The sequence below is a fragment of the Lissotriton vulgaris genome, chromosome 5 (genome assembly GCF_964263255.1).
Source record: "Lissotriton vulgaris chromosome 5, aLisVul1.2, whole genome shotgun sequence".
Classification (NCBI taxonomy): Eukaryota; Metazoa; Chordata; class Amphibia; order Caudata; family Salamandridae; genus Lissotriton; species Lissotriton vulgaris.
This window is the reverse complement of record NC_141693.1, coordinates 196352230-196371188: the sequence shown is the minus strand read 5'-3', so window position 1 is coordinate 196371188 and position 18959 is coordinate 196352230. Positions and strand designations below refer to the sequence as shown.

General features: G+C 44.0%; 1 protein-coding gene across 1 annotated transcript in view; it reads right to left on the bottom strand.

The window, feature by feature from the left end:
• The window catches only part of DPP7 (dipeptidyl peptidase 7), a 1540287-nt gene that overhangs the window by 396733 nt on the left and 1124595 nt on the right, over positions 1-18959 (bottom strand). The gene's annotated exons all lie outside the window — the stretch shown is intronic.

Genomic DNA, 18959 nt, shown 5'->3' with positions numbered 1-18959 from the left:
TTGTATTTACGAAGAATCGGCCTTAAATATTGACAGGTGTATAATTTGTAATGGCCACAGAAGAAGAGATAGTGCAATAAACTTTGTTTTCCGCCCTGAGAACAGGGACAGTCCAACTCTTCTAGCTTTTTGTTATAGCCAAGGGGGAAGCTGAGCAAATTAACTATGCTTCCATCCCGAAACCTGAATAAAAGGCTTCGATTCCATCTTCCTATAGGGATTGACAAATATCTTAAAAGATTGTTCAAATTATCACTACCTGGGTCAATAATGCGCAGATATCTAGTAACAACAGGTTTAATAGATTCAGATCTCATCCGATCCTCTTTATATGAGTCAAGCAATGCCCGTTTAATACTATTCTTATGAGCAGGTACAATAGAATTAGGGGAACTAAATAAAGAACCTTGACCCACGCTCTGCAGACTATTCTTGACTGCATTTAACCAGGGTATGTGATGGGATCTATCGCTTAACAAACAGTCAGATATTATACTGCGCGTTAGGGATGCTGCTGGATTTAACCATATTTTAATCCAGAAAAGCGCAGGCCTATACCTGATAAAATCAACAATGTATGGCAGCCTTAGTTCATTGTGACAAATAAATGTAGAGGCACAGAGAACTCCCCCCAGCACCCTCCTGCAAAATCTATTTTCCTCCAACTGGAGAGCCATGCTGTTACAGTAACCCCACACTTCAGCTCCATATGTCCCAGTTGGCTGGCATTGAGTGCGATAGATGTTGAGAAGGGGGGTAACTACATCAGCCAATTTTGGTTGTCGGAGAGATAAAATTGAATTGATTGACTTGCCAATTTTATTTCTCGCATAGGCGGCGTGTGGCTGCCATGAGCCTGAGTTGGAGAATAACAACCCTAAGTAGGGGAAAGTGCTGGTGCATTTTAAAATGTTGTTACCGGATTTAATTGATGTGATATTATACTTTTTTGGTCCGCAATTCATGATAAAAGATTTTTTAAAATTGGTATTAAGACCAAGATCGGACATAAAAGCAACAAACCCAGAGATTAAAACGCGTAAAGCATTCGGTGTACGCCCCATTAATACTGCGTCATCCGCATAAAGTAGGGTAGTAATGGGGGAACCATTTATAATTGGAACGTCCTTAGTGATCTTACACAGAGTGCTACTCAACCCGTTGATATATAAGATAAAAAGCAGTGGGGCGAGTACGCAGCCCTGTCTAACTCCTCTGCTAATAGGGACGCCATTGGATAAATCACCATCATTATTGATTCGTACTCTCGCTTTTAAGTCCCTATGTAAATAAGAAAGAAAATACACCAGTGAGTCATCCAAACCATAATCAAGCAAAAGTGACCACAACCTAGAACGATTAACAAAATCAAACGCAGAACTCAAATCCATGAAACCTAAATAAAGAGGGGATTTTTTAACAATGATGTATTTGGCCATGATCAAATTTAAATTTAAACATTGTTCGACAGTGCCTACTTGGCTTCTGAAACCCAGTTGGCTACAATGAAGAATATTGTTGTCCTCGGCCCAATTCCTTATCCGTTTGAAGATTACCCTTCGAAGGACTTTTAACGTATTATCGATCAGTGAGATCGGGCGGTAACAGGCGGGGTCAGACCTGTCACCTTTTTTAAATATTGGTACGATGACACTGTTCGACCAGGATTCGGGAATTGAGCTGTCACTCAGGTTATTAAATAAGTTGCATAATAGAGGGGCCCAAAAATTAATTTCTGATTTAATCTGGTCAATTGAAAGACCGTCCGGGCCGGGGGCTTTATTGCTAGCGCTATCAGTTATAGCATCCTCGACCTCCAATAATGAAAAGGTCAAAGGTTCAGCGCTATTGGATAGAGAGACAGTATCTAGAGGAGTGGCTGATATGGCATAAATTTGGGAGAAATGCTCTACCCACGCCTCACCCGTTATATTACTGTTAATTGGATTGATGTTAGAACCAAAAGATCTTAAGGACTTAACTTCTCTCCAGAAACCTGTTGTGTCCTTTAGTGTGGCAGTACGCGTGAGAGATTCCCAGTGATTAATCACTAAAGCCTCGGATCTAGTTCGTAGGGCAATTTTATATTTTGATCTTAATTCTCTCACGAGTGGAGCATCCCTTGGATTAGTGTTTAAGGCCGCCCTCAGATCCCTATTGGCCTTAGAACAAGATGAATCAAACCAGCGGGGACCATGAGATATATTCTGCCTAGCTGGTTTGGAGGATTCTGTTTTAATGGCCCCACATAGATTGCCAAAGGCATCAACCACATCACTACCAGGACTTGTGTATGACAGGCAAATCTCTACTGTCTCAGGATGTTTTTTAATTACTCTGGCTAGAATGTCTTTGTTGTCCACTCCTTTCCATACTAGTCTTAATCTATCTGTAGATAATGCCAGATTTTGTGGCCCAGCCTCTAACATTGCTGCAACCTTCGAGGTCTGTGGATTATGTAAATATATTCTAAGCGGATAGTGGTCGCTATAAGCGGAACAGATGACTTCTGCTTTTAAAATTATATCGCTTAATGTTGGGCATGTAAATATGTAGTCTATCGTAGAGGCACAGCCCTGACCTATAAAAGTGGGGGTTGTTATATTATTTGCACTAGTACCTGCAATTTCCATTACATTTACTAGGTCACGGGAGGCTAGATGGTTTTTCAGCTCCTCACCGTTTCTACATAGTGGGCTATTGCGATACATATGAGCGTTAAAGTCCCCTCCAATACATATGCCATCAAAGGGCCCATACTTTTGCCCTCCCATAATTTCATCAATAAAAGTAAACAATAACATAAAATTTCCATTAGGACGGGTAACAAAATCATTATTATAAAAATTAATAATGCATAATTTCATTCTGTTAGTGTACTTCATAGCCATAAAACAATTACCCGGTGTAGGGATCAATTTAGTTTGCACCCCGGATTTTATTTTGGACCAGATAGATAGACCCCCACTGGGCCGTCCCATATGAGAAGGGGAAGCATTTAGATTATAATAACAGAAACCCTCCATTGTTGGTGACGTTGTACACCAAGTTTCTTGTAGCATCAATATATCGCAGTTATTATCAACCCAATTAAGCCATTCTTTAATTTTCAATTTGGATTTTAGTCCTGCTATATTCCAGCTAACAAGAGATAATTCGGAGTCCAAAGGCAATTGGTTATGGATCGGGGGTTTTTGACTCAAAACAGTCCGAGGCAAAGGTTGTGAAACAATCTGGGGTTCGGATATTAATGTCAAAGATGATTCAACAGAGGTAGTCAGAGATGGTCAATCTTGCATATCCAGATCCGAAAGAGGTGCAAATCTATTGAACATCTTAAATGGGAATGGGGAGGTTGGAATTGCATAGGCGGTGGCCGGAAATGCATAGGTGGTGGTTGGAAATGCATTAATGATGGTTGGAATTGCATAAAAGGAGGACGAGGTTGTATTGCCATTTGTCTATAGAAATAACTCAAGGGTAACATAGTTGCAACAGTAGAAATGGTAGAACAGTTGCTATTTCTGTTAAGGAGGTTTCTTACAGTCCCTGGGTTTTTAAAATTAAGAACTATACAGTCACCTTCCTTGTCTTTGAGTAAGGGCCCGACCCACGATACCCTGCGGGCCGATATAATCTCTCTTGAAATATCAAATCCAACACCTTTGTGCTTAGTCAGCCAGTCTATGCATTTATTCCGCAATTGCACCCATGATTCCCCCTGGTCCTCCCTCAACGGCGGTACACCTGCTAGGACCAGGACAAAAGGACAAGCATCCGGTGGCAAGTGTAAGGCGGGCCCTTGATGTTTGAAAGGTTTACTTGTCCCTTGTAGGCCAGTACCCTCATTGTTGTTAGCATCAGTTGATCTTAATGCTGTTGTGGGTTGGGTTGGACCATTGTTGCGGTTAGAAACAGAATTGTTGGTAATAGGGGCGGTGGTAGTTTTTCTAGGGGCAGGTGTGGGGGTCGGTTTAGTAGGTAAATTGGATTTTGTCAAATTTGACCCTCCGTTGGCGGATCGGGGTTGAATTGTAGGTGGTACAGTAGGCGGAGGTAATGTTCCAGGGTTAGTCAAGACCCCACCCGAAAAGGTAGTAGTTTCCTGTTTCTTTGATGACAATGTGTTGTTTGCAGTTTCCAATTCTTTTAAGAGGCGGTCAGCTCTGATTTGGTCCAGGATGACAGACCCCTTCCTTTTTATTTCTCCGTTCTTGACCAGGTTATCTAATCTATCCAGTCTTTTAAAAACATTATTAAACTGATTGATCATTTGCTTTTCTAGTCGGTTAAAAATAGTATCCACTATGGTTTCTATGAGGTTCCCGTTCTGTCTTGAGAGATTATAATTATCTCCCATTAATGCTGTTTGGGTCCATATAGTATTAGAGTTCCCACTAGAGTGAGTAGTAGTTGCGGCAGAAATACTGTCCATGTCTGCTAAATCTTTGTCTTCCGTAAGAACAATTTGTGCCCCCGAAGATTTGTTTTTGTTCCACAAACTTTGGGCTGTAGGCTGATTCTTGTGGATTAAAGGTTGTTTCCTTTTATTAGCACTTTGCTTAGTTATGCCTCTTTTACGTTTTTCCCCTCCCGGTTTATTGCTGCTAGAATCAATACTATCCAGGGTAATGGCATCGTCCTGGGAAGCTATTGTAATAGTAGAAACACTTTCTGTCAGCAGGGATACTGGGGGTGTTGATATCAGTACCGGCTTAGAGATGACAACAGCTGGTATTGAAGAGGCGGGGTCAGGTGCTATATAAGTAACGGTATTTTCATCATCCAGAATAATGGGCACATTAACAGGAGGATGTGATGGTTTAACCACAATGACTTCAGGGGTTATATGTATATTTCCGTTAGTACTACTTGTACTACTTGTTACACTCGATTTGTTATTGATAGTAAGGGAACCCATGGAGAACCTCCTCTCAGTCTCCACAATCTCATTAAAAGCAGTTTCTATCAGTGTCTCAAAGGATGTGATGAGGGAGACGGAGGTATCAGCACCCTGGGTTAATACAGCGATATTGGTAGCCGTACAATCACCCATTTTGTTATCCGAGTGCGATGCTCACCTTTGAGAAGAATGTTAGGGGGGTGGCCCGCCCGACCACTGCTGACCACTGACGGCCACAGACGGCCCGCCCTCTGCCCGGGCTCCGCCCGGCGTCGCCCGCGCACGTCCCGCGACGCGGAGGAGTTGTCCCGCCTTTGTAGCGCCTCCGGGCGCGAGGACAGCGGGAAACAGGAAGTCCACGCAAAGCCCGCTGGGAGCTGTAGTCTCCAGCCGCGTCAGAGTGGTGATGGCGGCGAGACCTACAGCGTTCCAGACCCAGGGGCGAAGGCTGCGTGTGGCGTGTGGCGTGCTGTCCAGGTGAGTGTGCTGCCGGTAACCCCTCCTGGCGCTGAATACATATTGTATCGGACTAGTATGCAATGTTTAGGAGTTGCACCAATCCCCAAGCAATTGACGCAAATGACTAATGATTGCTCCTATCTAACTATCAATGGCTCATGTTACCCCTTAGGGGTTTGCCTTCTAGCTAATTTTTACACACACAATGAGTATAGTAACGTATTAACACACTGGACCGAAAGCTTTACTAATCCTGATTAGATACGGAATCCACCAGCGAGACTTGGTTTTGAATTTTTCCACGACCTTGTCACAATTGCCCTGTCACCTTTCTATCTATTATGCCTATATTTATGATTGCCCATTAACGGCCTTGTTTATTGTGACATCTGGGTATAACGTATCTTTGAGATACACAACAGATTAATACAGAGGTCGTGTGATTTTCTTCGTCACCCTCATGGGTTATTTTCTACAAGGTGAGCAACACTTAAGTAAATCACCTTCTCATGTCATTTTTTCACACACTGACACTAACACTGATTCCTGTTCTCCTTTTGTTACACACAGGCTATATAATATTGATTCCTAGTCCTGATGAAGACCCTATGGTGATGTCTAAGAGATACACACAATTCTAAAAGGGGCTGAAATGTCGACGGTCACCATACAAGCGTTGTTACCCGAAAAGACCAATTAAATGTCGATAATGATATATCATAGGTCTCTTTAGTGTTTTCTCTGTCTAAACCAACGCTGCACCATCAATTCATGTTTATGTGTTATATATGTGATATATTTGTGTGAATTTTTTTCATCAATTAGAGTCATACCTCAGAAAACAATTAAAGATTAAGTGTTCAAGGCAAGACGGTTTGAAATATAGGCTACAAGCTAAAACATGAAAGGAGTAACAGTGATGCAAGATCAATCATGGGGCAAATTCGGAGAAGGAGCTAGAGATGTGTGACACGAATTGTAAACAATTTTGTACCTTGAAAAATATCATAGGTGTTCCACTAATGAACAAACTTGTTGTGACATAGATATCCTATAAAATAGAAGAAGAGTGACTGATAATAAGTATTGCCTGCTAGCAGATGTCACATTGATAAAAGAATACATTTTAAATGTACCCACTAGGGTTTAAAGAACCATGCAAATATTACCTGATACTAGGTCAGGGTAAAAGAATGAGGAGCATAAATAGGAGAGAACTATCACCAGGATTGTTAGGTGATTCCAAAGGCCCTAGAAATTAATGCAATATTCATCAGTGACTAATTGGTCAGCTAAAAGCATAATGGAGGGGAAAAACCACTTACTGTATTAAGCAATCAGGGCAAATTGCAAACAGATTGGGTGTTGGCGTCTTCAAGCCATGCGGACTGGCTGGCATCTGGATACCGATGGCAAAACAAGTGGCTTATCTTAAGGGCAAAGAAGCGTTCATGTTTATACTTTGACCTGGAAGTGGTGAGTAGATCAGGTCATAAAGTCTTGGTAATGGTTGTCCAATTTTGGCCATTTTGGAGTGGGGATGAGCAAATTAGTCAATTAACAGTATTGATGGGGATATACAGTGATTGTCAGGATTGTAATTTGAAAGATTACATCGTGGAGGGAAGACTAATGTGATTTAGAAATATAATGAAAAACAAGAATGATGTGGGTTAATGACCATTTTGAAACAGTGTGAATGATTTAAAGCAAGTATATGTATCTCATTAAAACAAACCTTGAACGAACATAGGATGATCATATAGTAATAATGTGAACAGGTGCAGAAGATGAAATAATTCCATAAATATGTAGCATAGACGTGAGTTCCAAAAAAGAGGGGGGATATGAGGCAGGATAATTAGGTTCCATACATATAGAAATATAAAATATAACTTATAAAATCTAAATTTGTTCAGTCAATCTGACCATTGCTTTCCCTGATGTTAAAATAGTTAGTATTAGAATGAAATTAAGTACATTTGTTTAAAAACAGAATAGAAGTAATTAAAAGGCAATGACCCTCTTGAACAAAATCATTTTATGGTCAGGAAGGCTCAGAAATGGAAAATCAGAGCCTTTCCAACTGTAAAAGGGCATTTTTTATTCACCAAACCAAAAAAGGTATTTGGTAACATGTTACCGTATGTTACTGAACTGCTAAATGGGCTTGGGAATAAATACAGATTGGGTATGTTGAAGAAGTATGTTAAGGGCGCCCCTTCATATTTTTAATCTATCAGCTATTTATTAGTGTTTTGCAACTGAAATCCGGTCGCACAACGTTAGTATTTTACCACCTCCTCAAAGGAGGTAGTAAGCTCTTTCGCAAATGGGTAGAGGTCCTCTGGGCACCCCTAGCCCTTTGTGAATGTTCACACAAAAAATGTACGAGCAGCCAGTGGTCCATGAGACTACTGCCTGCTCAGATTAAAACGTTTGTGTAATTTTTCTTTTTTAAACACATCCCGTTTTCCTTTAGGGAAAACAGGCTGCATATAAAGAACAAAATATTGCTTTATTTAAAAGCAATACAGACATGGTGGTCTGCAGCCCCAAGCAGGCCATCATGCCTTTGAATGCAGCCAATCGCAGTGTGTCACAATTAACAACCTTCCTCATTAATATTAACGAGGTAGGTCAAATTGAGACCCACTAGGGATCGGTATTTTGAGAACCAACCTATTATACATAAAGCGGTTCTCAAAATATCAATGAATTCATTAGAAGTCAGTGTGCAAATTGCAACGACTTCAAACAAATCTACTTTGTATATTCCATTTAAGGAATCAAAAAATGTGAATCTTAATTTGTTGCAATTTACGATTCCTTAAATGGAATCTTTGTATGTGAGGGCCATTGTGTAGTACTAATTGTGATCTTAGTCAGACGGTTTATACGTTTTGCTTCATGGTGGGGTATGATCTATCTAATTTAGTGTTCAGTCATGGGTGGTTAGGGAAGCATGCACTACTACGCAAGGGGTGTTAAAGATGGGTCTTTGAGTGAGTCTATTCAGTCTAACCACTGGTGAAGTTCTGAGTCTTTATTTTAGGATCCTCTCACATTCTCATTTATGTAACTGCAGTTCACAATTGCATCTTCATTTAACTAGTGGCTGATAAAACATTTCTGAAATGTGTTTGTCTTACGATTCATTTGGGATGGTGTTCAGCTTGTTTATTTGTATTACATTATGTATTTGTGTCTTTTATGGTTAAGGAGTTACTCAAATAAAGAATTTATATGATCAAAAGTCTCTACTTGGATTTTTGTTAATTGTTCAAGACCAGTGAATGTGAAGTGCCATTGGTGTTCATGGTATCTGAAGCAGTGTTCCGTGAATTGAGCATTGATATCTTCTTTATGGATATTTCCATAGTGCTCTTGTATGTGAGATTTTAAAGGTCAGATGGTACTAACTATGTACATTTGATTGTAGGGTTATATTGGTTTTGTAGATCACAAAGGTACTTATTGCAGTTGATCTAATTCTTCAGGTTGTGTGTAAATCCATTGGGGAATGTGATTTTAGTGTTTTTCTCTGCTTCCAGTCTCCAATCTGAATAATTGTGACAAATATATTATCCAGATGGGAGACTTTTGTTTGCTGACCGGGAGCAGCGGAAATACCGGCCGACACCGCTAAGACACTTTTGGCCACGCTGGAGCGCTGACGATCCTGTTGGACCCTGCGGGACGCTACCACCACCCGCGCCGCCGCTCCGGGACCACGAATCCTGGCTGCCTCTGCGTCGGCGCGCATCACTGACGCGATTTCAGCGCCAGGAGGGGCTACAAAGCCACTGACCCCTCAGTGGAGCGGGGGAGACTTTTGTTTGCTGACCGGGAGCAGCGGAAATACCGGCCGACACCACTAAGACACTTTAGCCCACGCTAGAGCGCTGACGATCCTGTTGGACACTGCGGGACGCTACCACCACCCGCGCCGCCGCTCCGGGACCACGAATCCCGGCTGCCTCTGCGGCGGCGCGCATCACTGACACGATTTCAGCACCAGGAGGGGCTACAAAGCCACTGACCCCCCGCGTCGCGGGACGCCCGGGGCGAAGCCCGGGCAAAGGGCGGGCCCCCCCTCCGTTAGAATAGACTTCCAGCTTATGGACTTACTCCTTCTTCAGCATACCAGTAAGCAGACTTGCCTAATTGTACTTTGTGGTGTGCATTAGCATATTTTTCTAAGGTCTAAGTAATTTGTTGTTTATTTTGCATCATTATAACAAACAGAATGGACTCTCTTCTCAAGGACAAATCTATACTCCCTGGAGGGGCAATTCAAGGAACACTTGATAACTTTGTCATTAGGTCCTCTCTGGGTCTTGATAAAGAAATTGCGCTAGCAGAGCGAAGGTCAGATAGACGTCGCTCTATCGAACTAATTAAAAATAAGCGTTCTTCATTGGGTCTCCTGCAGTTAGCCTTATCACCAATCTCCTCTACACCCTATGAGAATGATACCGAGGGCTGCAAGGTCTCTCCTGACGGTAGCATCTTGCCTCCTTTTCAAGAACGAACCCCGACATTAGTTGTTATTGGCGATGTAGCTATAAATATGTCAGCTTCCCTTTGTAATTTAACTGGAGAGCTTGAGGCCTTGCAAGGAACTCGGTCCCCACATATAGAGCAAATTCCAGCAAAAGACACTTCTTCTGACACTTCCCGAGCCCAAGGTCCCCCGCCTTAAAAAAGGAGGAAAAGGCGCAATGCCCAACAGAATATTAAGCTCAGTCATACTACTTTTGGGAATGCAGTATGTTCTCCATCTAGTACACTCACGACATCTCCTAATACAATTGTAAATATAAATGCTAGACCACCTGCTTCGCCGATACAGGACTCACTTACTAGAGAGATAATGGGTAATATGGAGCACCTAATTAAATCGCTCATACTGCCAGTGATTGAGAGGCTAAAGAAAGTAGCTGAACAACTGGGTAATTTAGAACAGGTAACTGGGGAAATCAAAAGGGCATTTAAAGACTTTTCAAAGCCTATACCGTCTCCCCCAAATCCTGTTCAATCCCCTAGTGTGGCTCCTTGCAAAGTAACAACTGCTGCACCAAAGCCACCAGTAATAACCATTTCTAAACCACTAGTGTCTAATGTAAAAAGTGTAAGTAACGTGTGTCAAGCGGGTGGAAGACCTAACTTTGCAGGAAAGTCTAATATTCAAGGTAATGTTCCTAAATTACAAGGCCATGCTAATTTGACCAGGGCATCTCCACCAAAGAGGCGTATGGCAGAGCTTCCTCCAGAAGCTGTCCCATATGTGGTGGTTTTAACTGGAGTGCCTGTCTTAGCGGAGGGAGGTAGAGAAGAGCAGTTCCAGTTGAAAAAGAAAGTCATGTTCTGGCTCAGGCAGAACTGCCCGCTACCACCAGGGGTTAACGGGGAAATTCTACTTGCCAGGCGTCTTCCTTGGCTGGGCCAAAGAATTAAGGACATACCAGGTGACATTATCATAGTAAACTTTAGGGATGGTAGGGCTGTTAGCCATATTGTAAACTGGTACCCCCAAAAAGGAAGCGGTGGAATTGCTGTGCGTGACCTTACCTACTTTTACCCGAGAGGTTTAATAGACTCTGTAACCAATGTAAGGCCCCTGTCTCAACATATCGCCAGGCCGCTAGTATATAGTAGACAGATAGCGCTCATTTATCTACCAGGGAAGTACAGCAGTGCTCTGACAACCGTGGCACCTTACTGGACCTCAATGCAGAGCCAGTACTGAATATGGAGGTGACGCGGGGAAATGATCCCCTAAATAGCCAAAGATGTGATAGCTCACTAGCAACAGTACAGGAGAGGGTGAGGGTATCCAGCCCCAAGTCCCGCATAGAACTAGCTGTGGCGGATCCCGATTTGAGGATTCTCAGCTGGAACGTTGCAGGTATTGGTAGGAAGCTGGATCAACCTGATTGGAACACCCAAGTGGGAACATATCAAATATGCATTTTTCAAGAAACTTGGACTAGGGAACCCTGCCACAAGGTAGGCTATTCAACTTTTTTTGTCCCAGCTGTGTACCCCACTGCTGGGAGGGGTTGTCCTTCAGGCGGCCTCCTCATTTGGGTTTCTATATCACTCAATTGTCAAGTTACCCAGCATGAGACAAAGTCCCCAGACCTACTCAAAATCTCGATATCAGGTCGGCAGAGGGAGCTGACCTTGGACATTATTAACATTTATGCCAGGGGTACCAAGGGAGGGTCTCAATCACCCATCTTATCAGTGTTGGAACATTTACTTAGAGTCAGGCCAAATCTTCTGTCCTGGTCGCGGGGGACTTGAACTGTACATTCGAGCCTCTCGGGACGGAGGACCCTCTGGGTACAGATGAGGAAGATTCTAGGTGCGGGATACCAGCCCTTGCCCTGCCCCCTTCAGGAGATGGTCCCAAGTGGTGGTCCAAATTAACTCAATAACCATGGAATTTGGTCTTAGGGCTGCCAATTGCAGGACAGCCTCCGATTCCTCTGGAGCCCACACATATAACCGAGTTAACCACACGTCAAGGATAGATTACATCCTTCTTGACGTAAAGTTATGGAGCTTTATGTGGGATATGAAGGTCATTCCATCTGTAGAGAGTGATCATAATCTTCTCTCTCTTGCCTTGCTTCCTTTATGGACTCAGGACCAGGGGGTAAACATGCCCCGTACAGTACCTCTCCTCCCTGAATCGCACCCCTCCAATTGCGGTAGACGAATGAAGTGGAGTAAGCTCATCCTAGATGATGAGAAAGTGTCTGCTATTGGGTTATTATTATCCTCAGCCCTGTCCAAAGTGGACCTATTGATTACATTACCTGGGGAAGTTGCCGAGCTTTTCACTAAAATTATGAATGCCTTGAGCGACTTTCTTAGTCTTCCTGGTAAGGCTTCCAGAGCAGGCAAGAACAAGGACCAAATGAAACCCATGGGCTGGTTTACTAAGAAATGTAGGGAAAAGAAGAGCGCCCTAATTAGTGCTGTTAAAAGCAAATCCCCGGCTGCAGTAAGGTTTGCTAGGAAAGAATATAACCAGACAACTATTGCAGCAAAGAAAGAGTGGGAGGATAGTTTCTGGTCGGACCTTATGGAAGCAAGTGCAGGCAGAAATGCTAGAGGGTTCTGGAATCGTATACGCGCCAAGGATAGGCCAGAAAGTACCCCGATGACATGTAATATCACTGCCCAGAGCTGGTACAATCATTTCCGGGCCCTTTATACTACCAATGAGGTGTCCCCACCGTTATCATCCTATACCACCAATTTACTAGCTGACTGTTCAGGCGATCTAGAGGGAGACCCCTTCACTCCTGAAGAAGTGGAGGGTGTTATCAAGTCTCTAGTGCCACTAAAGGCAGCTGGACCAGATGGGATTCCGGGTGTTTTGATACATGCTAATCGGAAAGAGTGGGGGAAATTGGTTTCAGCATTGTTAAACGTCATCCGGAGCGGCGCGTCCGTTCCTGAGTCCTGGAAGGGGGCCAAGGTTGTCCTGATATTCAAAAAAGGGTGTTGGGACAGCCCCGCTAATTACAGGCCCATTAGCCTTATAGACTCTACCCAGAAGGTGGCGGGGAAGGTGATCCTGGGAAGGGTGCTTCAGTGGGTGGACGATAATAACATTCTATCGGACCTGCAAGCGGGTTTCCGTTCTGGTACTGGGACCATCGAACAGGCCTTTAGATTGGCCCTTCTGTACTGGAAGGTTGTGGTGCTAGGCAAGGGCAGTCTTTATGTAGCATTTATAGACCTTAAGACTGCCTTTGACTTGGTTCCACGGGAGGGGCTGTGGAAGCTCCTGTCCGAATTAGGGATGCCACCATATATCCTATCCCTTCTTGTGAGTCTTCACGCCGGCAATTTTGCGACGTGAGATGGGGTATGAACGGGGAAAAACAGATAAAATCCCAGTGGGAAGAGGTGTCCGCCAGGGTTGTGTGCTAGCTCCCACTCTGTTCTCACTCTATGTGAACGGAGTGGTTGAGCATCTGCTAAAAACTCCTGCGGATGCTCCGTCTCTGGCGGGCAAACGGATCCCCACCCTGCTATTCGCAGACGATACGCTTCTCATTTCAAAAACCCGCAAGGGCCTTCAGAGCCTCCTGAACAGCTTCCAGGAGTTTGCACTCTAAGGGGCTTGGTCATTAACACTGACAAAACTAAGTATTTGATCATGAATCCCCCAAAGAAACCTGGGCGCCCCCCGGCCCTGAATCATGTTCAATTGGAGAGGGTGGCTGAGTTCGACTATTTGGGTATCCGGCTCAATGACACTTTGAGCTGGAATCCCCACATCCAGAAGATGCTCCTAACCCATAAAAGGGTGGGGGTTGTTCTTCTTAGGGAACAACGCTCCTCCACAACCAAACCTATTGCCCCAGTAGTAGAAATATACAAAGCTAGAGGGGTAAGCGCAGCGTTGTACGGGGCAGAATTGTGGGGATCCTGTAACCTGGACATACTAGCAGAAGCGGAGAGTAAATTTTTGAAAGACCTGATGGCTCTCCCATTGAGTACACCTACAGTCCCTGTGCTCCTAGATCTAGATTGTAGGTTGATTTCGGATCAAGCCCAGTTGTGCCCTCTGTTACTCTGGGCACGTCTATGGCGCATTCCAGAGCTAGCTTCTTATGCAGAGGCGCTTCGAGAGGTTATGGAATTAGAGGGCTGGACTAAGATCAAATTGTTGAGGGAGATCAAAAGGTTGTTGGCGGAGCTCTGGCCTGGTGATGCGTGGGCCGCGAGATCTGCCCCCCTAAAGCCACTCTAAAGAAACTATATTGGAGTTGGGTTCATACCAAACTTATAACCATATCCAATCATTGTAACTCCACTGTGGGTTTTGTGAGGGTTAAAGACATGGTAGCCTACGAGCCATATCTGGATATTATTTCTATCCCTTTGGGCCGGGCTCTGTACTTTAAGTTCAGAGTGGGGACTTGACCAGTAGGCGAATTGACTTCCAGATGGAAATCCTCTCATTAACTCTCACCTTTTTGTGCACTCTGCCCCAATCGAATTGAGTCTGTAGCCCACATTCTCTTTGAATGTCCCGATTATAAGGCACAGAGGAGGCGTTGGCTTAGACCTCTATGCAGACGGTTAGGAACACGCCAGCATACTGTTGCACTTCGTATTCTAATGTCAGACACATCATCCTTGATTGTTTGTGGTGTGTCTACATTTTTAAAGTGGTTTTGGTTGATTCGCCTAAGAAGGCTTTCATTGGCAATTTAATTCTTGTTTTATCCAACCTTATTTTAACATTTGTAATACACTGTTTGCTGTTAATATTGCCCTTTTTTAGGATTATATATTTGTATTGTGACTGTTGTAAATATTGTGTCTTTTTAAATAATATGTAAAGCTTTTATGATATTTTTACATATCGAAATAAAGCCTATCAATCAATCAGTTATCCAGATGTTTTTTTCAGGAATATTTAAAGGGTTGTTCTTTTGTTTTCAAAGAAAGAACTGCAGAGGTGCTTTTCCTCTATAACTAATGCATCAAACAGAGAGACGATAGAGTAGTCACCAGAAAAATTATTACCGCAGGTAAGTACCAATTTGTGTCTGATGATACTTTTATCTGCAGAACAGATTTCAGAGCAACACCCAACCCTTGGAGGAGGATTGATAGATGGTTAGACAAAGAAATCATGCAGAGCGGACCTCGCGAGGCATCTGGCCCTGTGCACCTTGGAATCCAGGCAGTAATGCTTGTCAAAAGTATGCAGGGACGTACACGTCACTGACTTGCACGTCTCTGCAATGGGGACTTTTCAGGCAAGGGCGGAAGTTGCAGAGTTGGCGGTGGTGGAATGAGGTATTATGCTTTGTGGAGGATCTTCCTTGGCGTAACCAGAGCAGGTTTTAATCCAAAGGGTGATCCACCTCAAGAGAGTCGTTTTTCTGCATCGCTTTACTCTTGTTATCACTGCAATATCCAACGAAGAGCTGGTCTCCAGGCTTAGATCCTTGCTGCTGCCAGACAGAAGTGGTCTGCCTGCCTAGGTTTTAATCAATGCATCCGCTTTCCTTCTTCGAGGAATGGGGTGTGTCAAAAAAAGTTGGGAGGGTAATGAACTGACCTAGATGGAAAGCAGTCACCACGTATGGTAAGAAAGCAGCCCTGGTTCTCAAAACCAACTTCTCATGGTACAAAAAGGTAAAAGAAGGATGGGAACAGAGACCTTGCAACTCACTGACCAGTCTGGCAGAGGAGATAGTTAACAAAAACACAGTTTTGAGGGTCAACATCCTCAAAAGAAATCTCCGACCCAAAGGAATCTTTGACCCAACTACTGGACCCATTTGGACCTCAAAGATGCTTATCTCACGGTGCCCATTTTTCTACTGCATTACCTTTTCCTTTCATTCCAGTGGTGGGCCAAACTTTCAAGTTCACCTCTCTACCTTTCGACCTGTTGTCAGTCCCTTGGTGTTTTACCAAGGTTCTGAAACCAGTGATAGAACGTTTGAGGTAGCCCGCTATACACATGATAGTATATTTGGACAACATGCTGGTCATGGACCAATGCCCAAGTGCACTGTCATACCACCTACAAATGGCAGTACATCTCGTGCAGTCCTTTGGGCTCGCAATCAATCAAGCGGAGCCAAGCCTAGTCCCTTCGCACTCCACCAACTTTCTGGGGTTTGTGATTAATTTGGTGCCAGCTACGCTGAGCCTTCCTGCCAGAAAAATAGCCAAAATCCGGCACGAGGTGAGGAGGACATTGACGAAACAGAGAACCTCTCTCCGCCAGATGGCAAGGGTGGTCGGCCTGTTATCCTTATTCAGGCAATTTTTCCAGGCCCTCTCTATTTCCATGCCCAACAGCTTTTGAAATCATCTCATCTTCATCTCACATACTGCAGGTACGTTCCGCTTTCAGATGAGGCCAGGGAAAGAGCGTCAGTTGTAGTTGTCCTGCACAGAAGCGTGGAATAGCCGCTCCATCTTCAGGTCCCAACCGGATCTAATAATTGAGTCTGACGCAAGCAGTGCTGGTTGTGGGGCTAATTGTGGACAATTCACCACCAGTGGCGCATGGTCCATGGAAGAGCAGTCCCGGCACATCACCTGCCTGGAATTGATGGTGGGCTCCTTTGCAAGCAAATGTTGGACCAGGTGCAACTGTGCGTTCTGTAGAAGATGAACACTGTAGCAGTGGTCCGCTACATCAATCATCCAAGGGATACACGGTCCAAGGCCCTCTCAGATCTGGCCAATCATTTTTGGGAGTACTGCTTCGAGCACCATGTTTCGTTGATGGCAGAACACCTCCTGGGGTCCGCCAACCAGGTGGCGGACTGGCGCATTCACCATCTCTGGAATTCGAGCCTGTGGAGGCTACTTCCTCTAGGGGCCATTCACAATCGACCTGTTTATGTCCCAAATCCATCATCAGCTTACCCAGTACTTTAACTGGAGACCAGACCCGGTATCAGTGGTGACCGATGTTTTCCTGCAGGATTGGCCACTGGAGCAGGTATATGCCTTTCCACCATTTGCCATGATTATGCGACTGACGGCTCTGATGCACAGGCAGAAGGCAGACATGGTGTTGATCACCCAGATGTGGAAGTCCCAAGTATGGTTTCCAGTTCTTATGAAACTTTCTTAGGCTTCTCCAACCCGTCAACACCAGTATCCTCATCATCTGCAAAATCCAGCAGGGAACCCCTATCACCTGGTGATTAGCGGCAACCTCCAGCTGATGTTGTGGAGGATTACAGGTCAAGATGGAAAGTCCCTGGCCTATTGAGACACGTGCAGACCTCCTCTCTCAAGTTTAGTGGACGGCACCGTAAAGAGGTATCGTTCAGCCTGGTCTCAATGGGTGGGTTGGTGTCTGCAACAGAGTTTGGATCTCAAGGGGGCAGACACTGTTCACATCCTGAACTTCTTAGCCTCTTTAGCGGCAGAAGGAATGGCCTACTGATGGGTCAATACTTTTAGATCTACGATTTACACCGACCACGCAGTGATTGCAGGTTTCAGCTTGGGAAAACATTCATTGGTTAGGAAATTGCCCCACGGCATTAGATTATCCTTACCTTCAGAACCTAGATACTCAACCCTCTGTGACATGACTAAGGTTTTAAACCTCCTGTCCATATGGCCAAGCAACACATACCTTTCCTGAAAATAGTAATCCGCTAAACCGGCCAATTTGCTGTGCTTGATTTCCAGCCGGAGGAAGTCAGATGTTAGAGCACTAGATATTACAGGAAGATCTTTTACTCCGGACGGAGTTACCTTCCACGTCACAAGATGAACTAAGTCATTCCCAGGTTATTTCCTTTCTGGCCTTCCCGGAGTGGCCCAAATTGTGTGATTTTCTGTGCATCAAAGCCTATGAGACAATGACGGTGGAGCTTCACTCCCCATGGGGAGAAACATCAGTTGATTGCTTTGAGGAAAACTTTCCTAACAGTCCCCTCACTGAATCTCGCAAGATAGGTGAGGTGGATCATGCAGGAGGCGGGGATTGACACCAAGGTTTTTTGTGTGCACTCCGCTTGTGGGGCAGTGGCCTCAAAAGCTTTTGCATTGGGAGTCTGTTTGGAGGGTATTCTGAATGCAGGTGACTGGTCTTCAGGTTACCTTCAAAAGGTTTTTTTTCAAACCGTTCTCTATTGCGGCAGTGGAGGTGGATAAGCTTTAAACTAGTATAATCCTTGCCTCCAGGTCCTGACATTAGAATGAAAACTTTCCTAGCCATAGTAACGGAAATGTTAAATTCTATTAAGGACTCTGAGACGAGGATTAGCCCACCATCTCATGAATGATAACCCATCGGGGTATTGGACTGGTTTATTGGACTAAGTAAGGCCTTTGGAGGTTGTTTGAAGTTTTGTATAACAATTTGCTGTATTGTCAGGCTTCACGGTTATTTGATTAAATGTCACCTGCTGTCACCATTGGGGATGATGTTCCAGGGTTTATTAGAGCTCTTTAAATTACAGAAGTGAAAATATGTCACTGTCAGATTGGTCGCAGAAAGAAAAAGGGCAACTGACAAGGGACAATGAGGATTATGCTCCATGGCGATTCCTGAGTGGATATGGACTTCTTTGTTTACGACTTCATTGTTTCCCAAGGGTTATGGGAAATTAAGTTTTCTGCTGGGTATTGTTTAAAGTTAACATGGTTGCTGAGCAATAACATGAAGAAAAGATAGCATAATCCTTGCCTCCGAGTCCTTAATAGAATTGAACTTTCTGTTACGATAGCTAGGACATTTTTTATTCCTCTTGCCTCTTACACTATTAGTTGAGTGGGGAACCCCATTTGTCATCTTACACTAGGGTAGTAATTGCTTTGTTAGCCTGCAGTACTAATTTAGAGCATCTTGGACTAAGGAAAGGGCTTGCAATACATCTTCTATAATCCGATCTCTAATTCTCTTTTGATAAACAACCGCCAAAAAATGAATGGCATTAGGACATGGTGAAAAAGCCTCTTTAAACAACACGGTAAGGGCGAAGTGATCACTGGGTCCTATATCTAGGGCTCTAAAGGTTTCCACCCAATAGAACTGGTGAACTGGAACCATCACATAATCAATAAGCAA